General features: G+C 39.2%; 1 pseudogene; it reads right to left on the bottom strand.

Moving 5' to 3' along the window:
• Positions 1-11,950: 11,950 nt before the first annotated feature.
• On the bottom strand, positions 11,951-13,372 carry LOC147706501 (epidermal differentiation-specific protein pseudogene; annotated as a pseudogene).
• Between the last annotated feature and the right edge of the window lie 4,593 nt (positions 13,373-17,965).

The following is a 17,965-nucleotide window of genomic DNA, read 5'->3' as shown; positions in this document are numbered from 1 at the left end:
GATTAGTATGAGGATGCTTGAAACATGTTCATTGAATTTTTCCCCATTGATTGCAACCCTCTCCTGAGCACAAAATTTAACAATGGTACCTGCGTGCTCATTGCCTTTTGAGACAAAATTATTTTCCTCTCCATTTGCAGCATTTTTTATCTCTGCTATTTGGTCAAGAAGCTCAATTTCTTTTTTGAAGTCTGGCTTGCCCTGAACAGGAGCTTCACTCAAACTCTTTTTAAATTGCTCAATGGCTTCCAGCTTAATTTCTGTCAGGACAATTTGGTCTCTTATATCTGCTTTTGTCAGTCTTTGCAATGGCCTCATAATTACTGAGAAACCACTAATCCATTGGCAACAGTATCCAACTATGTCTAGGAACATTCTTACCTGTTTTTGTGTCTTTGGGGATTCCATTGCCTGAATCATTTCATTTTTCTCAATAGTTACCTGACTGAGAATTCTCTCTTGGAACCTGAAAACAAAAATTATTTGACTCTCTGGGTTCATTGGGACCCAATACCACTCAGTATCATGTGGTATCTGACAAAGGATCTCTGCTGGTTTGGGCACAATAGGACAACAAGGGATAACTATCTCGTTAACCTTTCTCAGGACTTGTACTATTTTGTACGTTTCATCTGGCTTTCTAATTCCCATATCTGGTGAGTCACAAAGACTGTTCTCAATCTCTTTTAGAACACCCTGTTTAATTAATTTTTCAAAAACAGGAATTGCTTCTGGCTTCATCTTGTACTGTGGAACATTAGGAAATGAGTTTCCCTGCTTGTTTGCAATTTTAACTGGATCTGGTCTGTTTTCCTTGTCTCCACTGAATCCTGTATCTGTATTGTATTTCTCCTCATTAACATAATTTGGAAATGGCGGTAGAGGTATCTCATTCTGCTGAATCACTTCCTGTCGCTGAATTTGTAGCTGTTTATTCAGCAACTGTTGCTGCTGATTTATCTCATTCTGCATCTGTGGATTTTTACACTCTCCTACAAAAGCTAAAGTCGCTTTTTCCTTCTCCTTTTTCTTTGTCCGTTTTGTCTTCCATTTTTTCAGACTACCCCTTTTTCTCAAAACCCAAATTAAATCTTTTATATGGGCAGAGGCAATCCTACCTGTATTGTTCAAGCCTTCAATGTCCTCATCATCCTGTAATCTTTTTAATCTGTCTGTACTGATTGTATTATCCAGTAATTTGTACTCACCAGGCTGTGTCAGGTCAACGTCAGAGTTTTCACTAGGTGAAACTAAAGTCATCACTCTCTCTTGCTGAGTTTGAATCATTACTAACTTATTTTCAAGTACATTAGAATAAAGTTTTTCGGCAAACTTTTGAATTTCACAATTCAATGGGACCATTAAAGCAGTGGGACTAGTTTCATCTTTTCTAAGCACTGGGGAAACAGGTCCAATTGTCACAGGAACTGTCACTGCTTCCATGTCTGACGTTAACTGCTCAATTAAATTATTTGTAGAATTTACATGACCAGGAATATTAATTTCAAAAGTACTAGGCATCTCATCATACCTACCTGTTGTGTCACCTTGAGAAGGGGTCTGGACTGAGACTCTTGGCGACACATTAATCTGCTCTGGGCGTTTGCTTGAATTTCTATCCTGATCTGTATTTACAACATCATTTTTACAATGATCAATTAATTCTTCTCTGACATGTTTATTATTTACATTCGCTGATTTAGGAATCGAATTTTTATTAAAAATAATTTCTTTTGGGGGAGGTGGTATTCTTTCAGAATATGTGTCGTTTAAAACTGCATCCTTAGCATCTGTATTTTTATTATGCTTACTAGTTACTTCATTACTCACCTGTTTATTCATTAATTTGCTCTCACATGTAGCAACAACATTTTTAATCTTTTTAAATACATTTTTCATTTTCTGATGGCAGAAAAACGTTTTCTTCTTCTTTGAATAATAATTATCCATGTTTTAAAATACTCACCTTTATTCAAATCCACCACAACAAATAAACAGAACTTCCTGCTTAAATTAGTATATCTTGTAATTTACCTGCATACACGTTTTAATTGGGGCAAAAAAAAAATGTGCTTTTGCGAAAAGCAGCAATTAAAATACTTACACTGTAGACCTGTAATTTATTGGGTATTTAAAAATGCTTATTTACATATACAAAATATCAGCTGTGGGGAAGACTCAAAATATTTATTTATTTAATTTAATTACTCTACAGAATCCTTGAATTTTCCCTGTTGCATAGAGCCTAACTGTTGTTGTTGCTATAACTTTATTTGCAACTCTAATGGCAACTGTTTTTACCTAATATTGTACTAATTAATATTACCAATGTCCTTGCTCTAATCACTTTTGCTGCTATTGTCCTAATCAGGGTATCTGCTGTGTTATTCACTAATTAATAGCAAATTCCGCTTCTCAATGTTGTAGTAAATATTAGAAACGATTAAAAATTAAAAACGAAGCTTTGAGCATTATTAGCGTTGAAAATTAAACACTCGTCAAAATGTAAACAATGTGCATCAGCACAACGAGTGTTTGAGCCAATCAGCGTGCGGCTGCACAATGCTCAGCCAACCACAGTGCCCACCCAAGCCTCAACCACTCCGGTCGCGGCCTTTCAATGACACTGCGCGTTTTTGACTAATCAGAGCACAGCAGCTCAGCGCGTCACCAGCCAATGGGTGCGCGACTCCTCAATGACGCGACGGGGACCTGAACCAGGGATGCGTGTCACCAGCCAATGGGTGCGCGACTCCGTTATGACGCGTCGGGACCTGTACCAATAGAAGGGCGTCTCGTTCTATGATGCGCACTCCTACCACCGCAGTCTCTCTCCCCACGCGCGCTCCTCAAAATGCGCGCAATGCCTATCACAAGGCCACGCATGAGCTGGGACTACTACTACCTTAACAATAATTTAAAAATTAAACGGGGACATTGCAAATATTACTGACAACGTGTCTTTGACGACACGCTCCGGAACCTCGCCCAATCAGACCGCGGCTGAGAGCCTCGCCCAATTAGAGCGCGGCTGAGAGCCTCGCCCAATCAGAGCGCAGCTCTATTATGACGCGACGGCCTTTCCACCAATGGGAGCGCGGCGGCTGACGTAGACAGCCGCTGCAGCTGACAGCTCTCCCGAAGCAGCAGCCCCTCCTTTACAAAATGCTCGGGACACACTTTAGCCTTGATTTAAAACATTAGCGTGCATCTAGCAATTAAGTTAAAAAGAACGGGGATGTTTACAAGTGCAATTCAATGAGCCCACAACGCTACACTTCACTTAATGCAACGCTCGCCATCATACATCAGCTGTGATGTGACATGCAATCAAGCCAGTATATTTCTAAAAATAGCGCGATCTGCAAGAGAAAGATAGAAATCAGAACAGAAACGCTTGTAAAGTAAACAATATTTCGAGCATTAATCGCGCCTCAGCCAATGAGAGCGCTGCTTTGCTTAGACACTCCGGGAAACTTGAACCAATCAGGTCGCGACTGAATTATGACACTCCAGACAGTTCTACTAACCAGAGCAAGGCAGCTAATGACGCACACAGCAGCTGCAGCTCCAGGCTCTCCTCACACGCTCTCACTCCTAAATCAGCCCCTCCCTCACAATTTTCGATCGGGGCACTTTTCAATTATTTTAAATAGCGTGGAATGCTTTAAAATGAATTTAAATAACGCGCAACGCTTTACAATACTTCAAAATAGCGCATTCTTTACCCTGAAGGCTCCAGAAACGCTTTCCTATTACTTTTTTAAACACAATTAATAACTACATAAAGGAAACCATTTGTCTGCTTCTCTAAACAAAGAGATAGTTTTACACATTCATTCAAGTATTCTCAGCGTGGAATAGACAACGCTATTCTCACAGAATAGTTTCAATTGCCAATAGAGTAATTCTTACCCTACCCTTCAGGTTACCAATCATCACACACTTTCAAACAATAAAACCCTGATCATACACACACGAATTCTTGGCAGGACTTGAACCAACCACAGAAAACGTCAAGCGTTGATAAGAATAGACGACGCTATCTCACCCTTCTCTCAAGCTTGGATAAATCCTACTACTCTCTTCACAGGAAGTTTTAAAACAGGCTCACCAGGTCCCTCTGCTTAATGCTACAATTTCATAGGCAATCCTCACTATACATTTAACCATGCACATCTAAGGTCTCTAAACTTGTGTTGTACGTCCACAACACGTGATATATTCTATACCACAATTTTGAAACAGACAAATGCACTGTGTAACTCTTCTAGTCACACTACTCTTGCCATGGCAAACCAGGAAATTTTCCACACTGCTGGAAAAACCCTTAAAGATTACATACTACATATAACAATCTAACAAAATCAAAACTTAACATTTGTTAAACATTGATCCTATGTATATACCAACATATATGTAACATGCATGTCAAAAACAACATATAACCGTCTGAAGCTACCAAAATTGATCCAGCGCTCCAACTAAAATACTTTATAAATGATGTCATAATCCACTATCACACTTACCAATCAATACCAGGCCCATAAGAAACAATAGAGCAGCTGAATCATGAGGTGAATGGATCTAATATGTTGAAAATGAACTCATTTCAATAAACAAGACCAGCTTGTCATTTTAAAAGTTTATTTAAACATATTCAAGAAAACTTAGGTTTTGGAACTTTATTAAGCAAGCATTAGAAAAAGTCATAAGAAAGTTTTATTCAGCATTTATAAAAAGAGCTTAATTCAAGAAAATATTATTCATTAGCAGAAATAAGTGAAAAGAGCATTTCCAAATCCTAACTAACTCTCTGTCTCTACCCTCATCGCCTGGAAACAAAGTCTTTTAAAGCTACTTTCCTTACGTGTAATCATCAGACAGCAGAACACGTCCCTCTGGAATCAAGAAGCGTAAGCCAAAAATTTGCTCCTTGAGCTAATTCTTATACCCTAAAACTACAGCTAAACTAACTAATTTCACATTCCAACAGCTGAATTCTAGCTCCCCATTGGCTGAATCACCTCACCTCACGCCACAGTAAACTGTGACATCTTCCACCACCAGGCTTTTACACAGAGCCATTGTTCATGCACAAAGTCCTGGCGACAGTTCCTTAGTCTGCTACATTTTGTAGCAAAGATGTTCAAGCAATACAAAATCTGTCACGTCTCTTCCTTTTAACCTTGAGCCTGTCCGTTCTGAGCTTTCCGTGGCACAACCAAACCTCTCCACAGAGTCGTCTTTAGCAGTTATTTTTCAAAGCTTTTCATAATAAAAGTTTATAAGCTTGTCATCCTTTTTCAAAATAAATGTTCTCCTGTGGCTTAACATCAGCAGGCTTTTTCTGCGCCACTTTTGCTTGCGTCACTGCGCCACTTTTAGCTCGCGTCACTTTCCAGAAAACTATTATTTAAACAAACACAAAACAATAATTAATTCAAGAAATGAAAGTCATTCTGTTTTTAACCTACATAGCTAATGTTAACCCATTAGTATAAGTCACTTAGCAGAAGCACACAAATAAAGCAGCACATTTAAAATCTACCATTCTTCATTGTGTCCAGCTTTAAGTTTCTGAAAGAGTAAAAAGATGATTAAATAATACACAGACAGACAATCACAACATAGGACAAACATGTAGGCACATATAATAAAGCACATGCCATGAATGATCAGCCGCATATTAATAGTGACAAAGACAATAGGACAGACATGACAAACAAAACAATATTAATCACATGTTACAAAACAGACTTGCAAATGCAACAAGAGCACATGTTATTAATTTCCCGCGTGTTCATGTGTGGTGCAAACTTAATCTAGGTTGGATTAATCAAACAAATCATGCAACAATTCATTAATTGATTAGTTCATGTTATAGGGAAATGAATCCACGAGTCAGAATAAAATAATTTCTGAAGCTCGCTTCATCACTATCCTTATCTGAATTTGTGGAATACATGTATATATTCACAAGAAATGTTGCTGCACTAAAGTACTCGATGAAGTGGACAATTTGACTGCACTTGAGCTAATATATGATTGCTTGATGAATCAATACACTGTTATCTCACAAAATGACTCTGTGTTATATTTAAGCTACACAGATCCTGATTATGAGTATAGCTTTTAATTATCACCCCTGATACACAACAATACCTCAGTGTACTTTATTTATTGGATGCAATACATAACACCCATAATGAGTTTATGGGGAACAACTTGCTGATTTTTGTGTTTAATGCGCCAAAATCTGCATGGTACAGTATTTACTGTATGTTTTCCCCTGTACAATTTCAGCACGTTTGGCCTGCTGAAATTTAATAATCCTTGAGGTATTTAATGTATCTGATAAATATTGGATGTGTTAAATATCTTCAAACTCATAATTTCGGCCAATGTATAAGCAGGTTTTAATTCATGGGTCAGAACATTATGAGCAACTCATAATCAGGCCTTAAGGGTGGAATTTGTGCTATAATTGGGAAAAGTGTTGTACCTCTAATCACTGCTATATCTTTAGGGATCCACAAATGGAAGGAAACTATACAGGACTTGCACAACTACTGCATCAATAGTGTGGGTAAGTTCCTTTTCCATTGGCACCTTTAGATGTATTCCTTGTTTTTTTTTTGCTGGATATTAAATATGTTCCCTTATTTTTAGACTTTTCCAGCAAACTGGGCTTTTTACAGTGATAAGTGCCTCCTCCAGCGTCACTATTTTTTCAACCTGTGTGTCGTGTTTTTCCCTTGTGCTGTTCGCACTTGTTATGATAATTAAAACACATCTAGCAGGCTCTTGTTTGACATTTTTTGCAAGTGAATCTATAAGACGCTTTAGGCCACATGCCCATGTGTTAGGTTGATACCTACTTTTAATGTTGACTACATGGCTACACTCTATGTAAGTTTATCTTTCTGTAATGATTCCTAGATTTTTTCTCTTGAGTCATTGGCCCTCCTTTTTTTCTCCTTTTTCTCCATTTATTGATTTCTTTAGGTGTTCCATGTACCTCTGACTCCTTCCATATTTTAGTCTTGATGATGATTCCTCATTTCTTGTTATGTTATGTTATGTTATATGTTATGTTATTTATGGGTCTTCTATAGCGCAACGGCTACTCCAAAGGAGTGTCCCGGCGCTTGTGGTATTGAAGCGCTGTTGACTATTGGTGGCAATGTAGAAAATAATGATGATTATCGAAGAACACTGCTGTTTGTGTGTGTCATGCTTACCCTTCTTTAATAACACACATTTGTTTCACTGTGTGACCATTGAGGACTGAGCACCTATACCTTATTATATTTTGTTGTAATTTGTAATGCAATGAATCCCATGAGAGATATCTTGATAAATAGTGATTTTGATCTGTAATATTTCTGGCAGAGAGTTATATATTTTTTTGTTCTATTGTACTGCATGATGGCAATTTAGTCCTCTAATTCATTGTATTTGTTTTTATATATTTTTCTGTGAGTAGTTTTGTTATGTTTTCTCAATATATTTTGGTAGCTCAATGTTCCAGTAAGGAATATTTTCATCTACAACTGTACAAAGCTTTCATTCATACAAATGTCAAGTCAAGTCAAGTCAAGAAACTTTATTCGGTTGTTCTTGTTGACAACCATAAAAGCATTTACATTATACATTTATTAACACGATTATTCATTAAAAGAAGAAATCAAGTAAAAATAGAGTCATAAACAAGACAGATCTACATTGGGCATTCAGAATATTTAGAAGAGAACTTAAAAGAAAAAGGAAATAGCAATTCATGTATCAATACTTTTATCCTTCCATACTGTTTCTGAATATCATTGCCAGTTTTAAATAACTACATATATACAAGGTGTATTCACTTCTTAGCAGCTGAAGGAAATGTAGTGCAGGACGAAATTGTAGAAAATTCAGTTTTTTCAAGCAGGGTTTTAAATATAACTTCCTCAGTATAACATAATAGGGACAAAAGAACAAAAAGTGTGCCAGGTCTTGCGGAGACTTATTGTCGCAGCCGCAAGCCGGCAACACTTGCCCACGATGAGATCCCCTAGGAACAGCCAACAGTAAATGAAACAGGTTAAACCTGAACCTTGTCAATAAAAAACGGTCATAACTAGATATTTGCCATGTTAGGTACGGTTCCAAGAGCAATGTACTTTTTATTAGTACATGATTTCGTACACTATCTTTTTTTAATTCACATGACTCCCTATCCTGGTATCTAGAATCAATGAAAGCCTTCTTGACCGCAATAACATCCAATTTAGTAATGGAATCAGGGAATAAGAAAAGTTCAGGATGACCTAAATCAGTAAAGCACTTATACAAGTACTTTAACCAGGGAACCTTCATCCTGTTATCCCATATAAGTGCTTCTCTTAATATAAGCTGGGTGAGTGGTATGTTGTCATTTAGCCAGCAATTCATCCAACATAATAAGGGATTTACTGCAATTTTGTAACATACGAAGGGAACCCCCAATTCCTCATGCACAGAGAAGTTTGCCGTACCCCTGGGAACCCTTAGTAATTGTTTTAGAAAGTTATTTTCAACTATCTCTAGGGCTTCCAGAGGAGCATATCCCCATATTTCACTACCCCCTCATACAAATGAACAATGCTTCTATTCATAGTAGCAGTTTCTAGAGTGAAGGCGCATCATCTCAATCACATGGGCTAATGTGATTAAATAATTCACTGGAAGCAGTTCAGATTGTGGAGGGTGCACTGTACATCCCTAACAGTTTTTGTGACTGTAGACCCAAACTATTATAAACACCTGGATACCTTGGCTTTGTATGAACACATAACAATTCAGTCACTAAATTAAGCCTGCTATTACTAGACTAGACACTGTGGTTTCCTGTCACCCACTGTTAGTTACAAGAAGATGCAGAGGATCTGGCATGTGCCCAGCTCACACCTTGTGGCAGATACATTTATACCCAGGAGCTGCACCCATGTAGTCAGTGTCCAGACTGGTTCAGGAAGAGGGCAGATCCATCAAAAGTCCTCTTCTGGCACTATAACTGGGCAGTTGAGGCAATGTCTTGGAAGATGAGGATTGAGGTGAGATGGAGCATTTGAGGATGTACTTGGGAATATGAGGACCACACTTTAGAAGAAGATGACTGTTCCGCTAGCCAACGATTTGCTTGCCCTTAGTCTATCATCTCTGCAGCTTTTACATACCATGGCAGGACCATAGCTAATTTATGGATGGTAGTATGAGTAACCTTTTATCTGTTTTAGTATCATTATTGTTACCATGTTATTATGGTACGTTTTGTTGATGTTGAGTGATGCCACTTCCTGTATTATCATCAGGCCCAAAGGTTGAATAGAGAAACTTCCTGTGATGCCATCAGAGACAAGGTTCATGTGTGGTAATTTCCTCTGCTATCACGAGGAGAGCGGTCAAAGTAACTGAAGTCAGTTTTGCTACGCTGGCACTTCGGTAAACATCCAGTATATCACTGCTGTGATGGTGTCAATAAAGTTTTCCAATTCAAAATAGTGATCACACAAATGCACTCTTGAACTGTTGAAAATTGTGATTTATTTGCTCTCAAGCAGAAACAGATATAATCATACAGGAAATGAAAACATTAATAATTGATTAGATTCCCATTCTGGAGAAAATCCCACAACAGAAAGTATTCCTTATTTCACACAAATGTGCAAAAATGTACTTTGTCTATTTCATTTCATGGGGTGTTATTTGTTTAGATTTAAAAGAAGTACACAAATATTCTACTTAAACCAGCTAAAATGTAATATAATGAGACAAAATTGGCAAACAATCTAAAGTAGAGTAATCCAGTACAGCTGCACTTAAATGTCTCTCCATTCAGGGATGTAGCTACCAATGGAGCAGCAGGTGCAATTGCACCTGGGGATAGGATCCAGCAGGACATTCTGCACCAGAAATATCACAGTTTGTCCACAAAGGGAGGCATTTTTAAGGCTTGCATTTGGGCCCTACTGTGACCTTGTTATGCTACTGTCTCAATGATTGGACGAATATTGACATATGGTAATGTACTTCAGTTGCACCTGCCAGGAACTCATAAAGTGATTCCAGGAAGGCATTAGCCTATTGGCGTGCTCTGCAGCTACACATTCCAATCAAGGGTAGGAAGTGGGCATTCCAGGCATGGGTAGTGTTGTTTGTGGGCATTCACAAGTTCTTCTTCTTCCTCTTTCTTGCCTGGAAAGAGTTGTAGATCAGCCATGTGAGAAGAGGAATTATCATCTGGAAACGTGCTGGGATTGTAGGTTTCCAAGGATGAAAACAAAACCAAAAATTTGTATTTACACAGGGGCTTTTATTCCCTTGGTGTAGAGTGCGCTGCTATGGGTAACACTGCAGAGTAATGGGATATATCTGTGAATGTTATATGACCTTCCAGTGATTGGAAATCCTATACCTGGACCATGTATATTCCTGGAAAAATGTAAGCTTTCAAGGAAGCTGTACATCTACAATTGAATGTAGGTGTAAATCTACCAGTACAGCTTTAGGCCCTTCTTTGTGAATTGGTCTCACATTCTTCAAGTGTGCTCTTCTGATATTGAAAACCATAGAGATGATCCTACTCACCCAGAGACTTATGCTCTTGCTTCCAGTATCTGGCTGATACAAAAACATTGAGCAAGGTGCCAGTGATCTATTATATTGTACATCAACTAAAGCCTTTGGGACAGAAGTTCGACTCCAGAGAACAGTAACTCACAGTCAGAGTATGGATTTGGCTCCTTTCCTGTGGACAGCAGAAGAACACATGTTCAGCTCTGACAATTGGGTTCTAGGGTATGAATTAGTTTGATTTGCACAAGTTTTCAGCAAGAGATCTTTCAAGCAGAGATGCTTAGGGGATATATATATATCGCGTCAGGCTTGTAAATTGCATGGACTTTGTTTTCATCATTCCACGCTGTTTTCCTGAAAATAAAAAACAAAATTACAAAACCTCCCTGAATGCTGGCTCTTCTAAATGGGGCAACCTTTTTGTTGGATGTATTTACTTGCCGGTCCCGGTCAGGGAAGAGCCCTACCACATGGAAGTGATCCAAGCTGCAGGCACATGGTATGCAGCAGAAACTGGCAGGCAAGGTCGTTTTATGGTCTTCTATAGCGCAACGGCTACTCCAAAGGAGTGTCCCGGCGCAAGGATGTTACTTGCAGCGCAGAGGTGATTGAACATTTTCCAGACCCACTCGGGTTCAAATTTGAAGTATTATTTTACTCTGGGAGCAGCTCACTAGAGCGTGATTTATTGAACTACTAGAACCAGCAGGCTCTGGGGGCGCCAACGCCCACTGGAGCAGGTGCTACTCATTTAAAGACTCTGAAAGCTCCACACAGAGTTTACAGAAGCCTCTGAAGAAATGCTCAGGGGAGCATGAAACGCGTCAGGCTTGTAAATTGCATGGACTTTGTTTTCATCATTCCACGCTGTTTCCCTGAAAATAAAAAACGAAATTACAAAACCTCCCTGAATGCTGGCTGTTCTAAATGGGGCAACCTGTTTGTTGGATATATATATATATATATATATATATATATATATATATATATATATATATATATATATATATATATATATATATATATATATATATATATATATATATATATATATATACACACATATATATATGTATGTATATATATATATATATATATATATATATATATATATATATATATATATATGTATAGCATGGAATTATGCTATGTGCTGTACAAAACAGCCATTGGTGCTGCAATGACACAAAATGGCCAGACTATTGTCCTAGCAGAGTTTCTGCTGAGAGCAGACAGACATTGATGCAGCAGTAAACATCAGTAGCAAGGTATGGAACACCTGCAGGCACAAGGGAATCACTGCTGCAAAGCACCCCAAGTGTGCAGTCAGCTTGAAGTGCACATTGGCCAATCACAGCACAGCCTTAAGGTATAAAACAACCAGCCTTACATCGGTACCCCAGTGACTGCCATTGAGAGGTTAGAGTATAGCCTTGTCTTTCTGACTCAAGGATACAGTCTTACTGCTATGTAGCAATGACAACCAATGAGCCAGTTCATATATGTCATTGGTTGACATTCTTGTAAGGGGTCAGCGTTCATTGTTAACCTACCAGAAAAACACATTTTATGGCATTGAGCATTAGTTGGGTCCCAGGACGACTGCCAGCTAGCTAATGATCTTTTATGAAATATGGTGTGTGAAAATGAAAGCCCTAAAAGAATCCTTTAAAGATATCTCAGTTTAAAAAAAAAAGCACAAATAGCAAATCAATGTTGAGGTATAGCCCCTAACAAGAAGAAGGTGTGGAAGGTACTACTATTTACTAATGGTTTCAGATTGCACATCTATGTAGATATCTGTGCCAGACTCACAGTGGTATGTGCCATATTCAGTCACCGTCTTACTCCCCTGGAAAATTTTCAGCTCCACTGGAACTGAGATGGTAACCTCCTTGCTCATGAAACTGACTGTTATTTTTGAGCGTGGCGGTACCTTCATCGGCACACTTAACTCTGCCTTCTTCCTTGTGGTGAATGTCTCAACCTCATCTTTCTTCACTGAGAAGGTGTTGGACACCTCTGCTGAAAGATTGGCCACTCCTCCCAAGCTAAATTCAGCACCCACCCTTATTGAAGACTCATTGCTGAATTCAAAGCTATGGGAGACATATTTCTCATACTCTTTGCAAGAAGCAGCAGTGAACTCCTGCTCACTGTCTGTGTTGTTTACATAAAAATACTGATCTGCCTGAATGTTCTTTTCACTCTCTATCTTTTTCTTGCCCCACAGAAGTGTGGCGGTCACAGAGGCTTTTCCACGGCGCAAAGGATACACATGGGATACTTGATCGTTGAAACCAATATCACAGTAGTTTGCCAGATATTCACCAGTCCTGGCTAGAATATACCTCCCCCCTCTATTTGGATGCTCGTACAGAAGCCATGCCCCACTCTGGACTCTGTGGGAAGATATCTTATCATTCATGTTTCCAAACATTAGATTGGTCTCTTGAGTCAGAACTGTTTGACTACCAGCGGCATTGGGATGCTCATAGACTGTGATCTTTGGATTGGTGAGGTCATCAGTGATCAGCCTCAGAGAAGATGCCTTGTCATTCATGTCAAGTGAAGGATGTTCTCCCTCCTCTAGAAGAATGAACCCTCCTTGGTAGTTTGGATGCTCGTACATTAGCCATGGCTGCCCCACCACCTTCACTGATGAGATGCAGTCTCCGAAGTTCTCCAATACCAGATTCACAACATCTGCCGTAAATGTCCTACTGAGTCCCTGGAACTTGGGATGTTCATAAACAATGATGGTGTTCATGGCGATCAGCTATGAAGTTTCCAATGTGTTTTCCGTACTGACCCTGTGATACACAACAACAGCTGGTCAGTGGAGAAACATCATAAAGTGATTGTGTGTAAACTCACAGCACTGGCTCCTCTTTTTAAAAAGAAAGAAGGTATAATATGATGCCAATGTCATTGTTCAGTTTATTGTAAGATTACTTAGTTACATAAAACACAAATATCACAGTGTGAGAGAACACAACAATAAACACTCCTAAAAAAACTTTGTTATATAAGAACATATTTGACAGCACAATATGATTAAAACAAAATTTTAATATAGTGCATTAGAAAATTCTGATCACAAGAGCTTCCCCTTTTTCCTTAAAATCATGAAAGGATGATAGTGCATGCTAATGATGAATATGTAGCGGGTCATGATGATGCGGAAGGTAGTAATTACGAAATTTCACAGGACTTGGGACGTTAATGTGTCAAGTGTACTGAACAGGTAGTGTACAGCTGAAGTATAGAGATAAGGTGCGAAATACTGAGCCTAGAGGTGAAGTGCAGATTGCATAATGAAGACTCATATGCAGAAACTACACAAGGTCTGTGTTTTATAAGGCACAGATGGCTCAGTATCTTACTGGACATAATGACACAACCCCTAAAGCAAAAGTCCAAAGTACACTACCTGAAGGAATTCGTTTTTTTTATGTGCAGAAAACATAAGAAAAGGTTATATATGGAAATGATACAGTGTCAACAAATTTCGAGGCTTTATAAATAAGGTTCTAGGAGAGTACGACTCAAGGTCATACTGGTCCTGATGACACAGCCCATAAATGCAAAGTGTGGTGTCTTTTAAAGTTCATTTTGTAAAGTGTGGATGGCTTTATGAAGGGTCATATACAGAGGCTACACGTGCCTAGGAGAGTACGGCTCAAGATCCTACTGGGCATGGTGACACAACCCATAGAGCCAAAGTGCAGTGCATTAAAATGTATGTTTGATAAAATGGCAATTACGTGGCGACAGGCCCATACAGAATGTACCAAAGGTCTACAATTTGTGGGCTGAGGCAGCAGAATTGATCAGGATTTGTTGCAACAACGGGCCTTATAGTTAAGATGTTATGTGCCTAAGATAGTGTGATTTCCAAAGTGCAGCCAGCCTCATAAGTATTCTTGTGGGGGCGACATATCATGATCAGGCCGGTCATGATGGCTGATAGGGGACCACAGCAGATTAGGTACTAGTTGTATGTACAAATTGCGGTCTATGTTATTCATATACAAAGTTCTGTAGTTTTTAAAGAACTAGCGAAAATGTTTAGTCAATGCCTGTTACTTCAATACAAAGCCAATTCAATGTTACCAACAGTGGGAGATGAACCTCAAGTTGTGAAGGCTGTTGACTACTCATGTTCTTTAACAAGTTTCGGTCTTGCATTACGAATTTCCCAAACTTGGCCTTGTCTGCCACTGACTCCATGTTGTACAAAGGAGGGACGACCTCTTTGGCCGACGGAATCCCACGCTGTAAGTAGGCCTCAGTAGGAGTCCGCGGGGATGTTGCAATGTGCCGGACTGCAGAGAATTATGTGTGCCAAGGATTCTCTTCTGGAGTTACAACTGTTCATATATTTCAATGAATTTCCAAGTTGGGTTCAATTCTCTGATTGGAAGCAGGTTTAATGTAGTCAAAAGTATAAGTTTTAAAATGTGCTTTTATACTGCTTGATGGAGATGGGACTTGGCTGAGCTGTGCAGTTGTGGCGCCATGAAAAGCCCGGGTAGGGAGGTCTTCTATGTCCACTTCTAATACACAATGGTACATTTGCTTTTTATTGCGGTTTTAATGCAAGTATAAATAATCAAATTGTTGTCCCAGTCCCCCCCTGCAAGTTGTAGATATTCTTTAGCTACCACCAGATTATTGGACCTGGGCCAGTTTGTAGATATAAGAATTATTTTTATTATGGCCTTCATGGTGTTGTTGGGGGCTGTTGCCTGAAAATAGTATTTAGCAAGAATTGCCTAGCTTCCCTGGTTTTGTTGCACCAGCCAAAGTTCCAAACTGATCAAGGTACTCCTTGTGTGAGATGGGAAGTGGAATAACTTCTTGTAGACTTTGCACTGAATCTTTTCTACGTCCGTGCCAATCATGCCGGGAAATGTTTGCTGAGCATAGTTGAGGGCGGGGAGAAGTTTGGCACGAACCATCCTCCGAATGGCAGTAGTTGTGGGGATGTCAATTATTGAGTTTAATATGCACAAGGCATATGTTGCCATTATTGCTTTGCTTTTCATTTTGTTTAGCAGCAAAGTCAGTCAGCCAGTTTCACATAGTCATGCTTCCAGATGCATATAATGTTGAACACAGTCCAACCTCAATGGCCCCAACTGGTAAGCCTCTTCTTAGGATATCTCCAGAAAATGTCTACTTTTATTTAGCTCCCATTAGCCACAAGCTCCTTCCTGAGGTTGTATATGTTCAGGGCATTGAGGGCTTTTTGCAGACCAGGTTTTGTGTGGTTGAGCAGTACTAGATCGTCAGCATATTGTATGAGTGGAAGTCACAAGTCTCCAATTTTTGGTATGACTAGGTTGGCTTCTGCTAAGGCTGGGCCTAGATCCGCGGTGTAAAGATTGAATAGCAGTGGCGCCAGCACAAAGCTCTGTTTCAGACCACGGTCAGTGTCAATCTTGGCGGTGGCCATCTCTCTCATGAACTTAACTCGTACCCAGGTCCTGGGGTAAAAGGACATGATTGCTAGTAGCAATTTGGATGTATCTTCCAATCCACTAACTCATGCCATAAGATGTTCCGGGCAACTCTGTTGAATGCTGCTGAGTTATTGATGAAACAAACAAACAGCAGCAGTGAATTGTGGGTCGTGGCTTCATAGGCAAGTTATGAGAGGACAACTATACTGTCTACCATTGACCCTTCTTCACGAAAGCCTGTTTGATGGAAGGGTAGTAGACCTTTTGCATAGGCCCATTGCATTAACTCCCGCAGCATAAGAACATGTATTTTCAGACTAAGAGATTAATTTCCTAATGATGTAAAGCCTTCACACATAAAGTTGTTTCAGGTAAACCAGTTGGCTCGGGGTTTGTTAAAAGTGTAGGTTACAAAGAGCCCTTAAGAAATAGTATAAGAAAGTGACAGGATTGGACACGATCACTGGGAAATTTCCAAAAGCTAATTCTTGAAATTTAACAGCAGTTAAACTCAAATAATCAAATGTAGATGTGCAACAGCAATAAGTATTCCTTTATTAACATTTATTATATCCCAAAATAGCTTCCACTTTTGGATTTTTAGGAGAAGACCCACAGTGAACTATCAAATAATGTGTCCAACCTTTCAAGTGAGTGTTTGCTCACGTATAACTGAATGTTCTCACAGTGTTTTTATCCACAGACTTTATTATTTACCCCAATAGACCTAGGGCCAGATGAACGACGCACCAATTTGTGACTCACAAATTGCATTGCATTTGCGAGTCGCAATTTGCGACTCACAAATTGAGATGTACAAAAGTGTCTCAGACACTGTTTGTGTTTCCAGATGGGGTTTCAAATTGCATGCGTCATTAATATGACTGAGGCATGCACAATTTATGACCCCATTAGGAATGGCTAGCACTCACAGAGATGGTGGCCTGCTGGGATCAGCAGACCACCATGTCTGTGACTGCTTTTAAATAAAGCAGTAGTTGTTTATATGCCACCCACTTTCCTTAAAGGAAAACAGGATACATTGAAAACAAAAAAAGAAAAGTGAAACTTTTCAGTTTCATGTTTTAAGGGCAGTAGGTGGTACCTAGGACCACTACCCGCCCTTAAAAAAAAATGTCAACCCATTCACAAAGGGGAAGGGGTACCCTGGGGATCCCTTCCCGTTTGCAAATGGATTGCCACCTACTTGAAGTAGGTGGTATATTGCGAGTGTTTTGGCACCGCAATTGCAGTCACAAAACATTCATCCATACAAATGCGATTTGTTATTAGGAAAGGATGCCCTTGGCACGACCCTTCCTAATAACAAGTCTCAAACCTCATTTTTCGAATCAATAAAATTGACTGATTCACAAAATGAGGTTTGTACATGGCCATGCCCTAAATTGTGGTCGTATATTTGGCCCATAGTCTGCTGAATTCACAAAGGGGAAGGGGTACCCTGGGGACCCATTCTTGTTTGCAAATGGATTACCACCTACTTGAAGTAGAAGGAATATTGCGAGTGTTTTGAGACCCCAATTGCGGTCACACAACATTTATCCATACAAATGCAAATTGCTATTAGGAAGGGATGCCCTTGGCACGACCCTTCCTAATAACAAGTCTCAAACCTCATTTTGCGAATCAATAAAATTGACTGATTCACAAAATGAGGTTTGTACATGGCCATGCCCTAAATTGTGGTTGTATATTTGGCCCATAGTCTGCTAAACGTACTTTAAACATATGATAATTGTCAAAGATGGTAGCTCCGTTTTTTTTTACTATCCACAGATTTAATGCTCTAGTAATTTGCGCATAAAACCAATGTCGGTCTTATACTGTGATCGGGAACTATGTCACATTGACAATATCTATGTGTAATTTAGGTTTGA

The sequence above is a fragment of the Lissotriton vulgaris genome, chromosome 7 (genome assembly GCF_964263255.1).
Source record: "Lissotriton vulgaris chromosome 7, aLisVul1.2, whole genome shotgun sequence".
In the NCBI taxonomy this organism is placed as follows: domain Eukaryota; kingdom Metazoa; phylum Chordata; class Amphibia; order Caudata; family Salamandridae; genus Lissotriton; species Lissotriton vulgaris.
The sequence above is the reverse complement of the archived record's forward strand: the minus strand, read 5'-3'. Positions and strand labels throughout refer to the sequence as shown.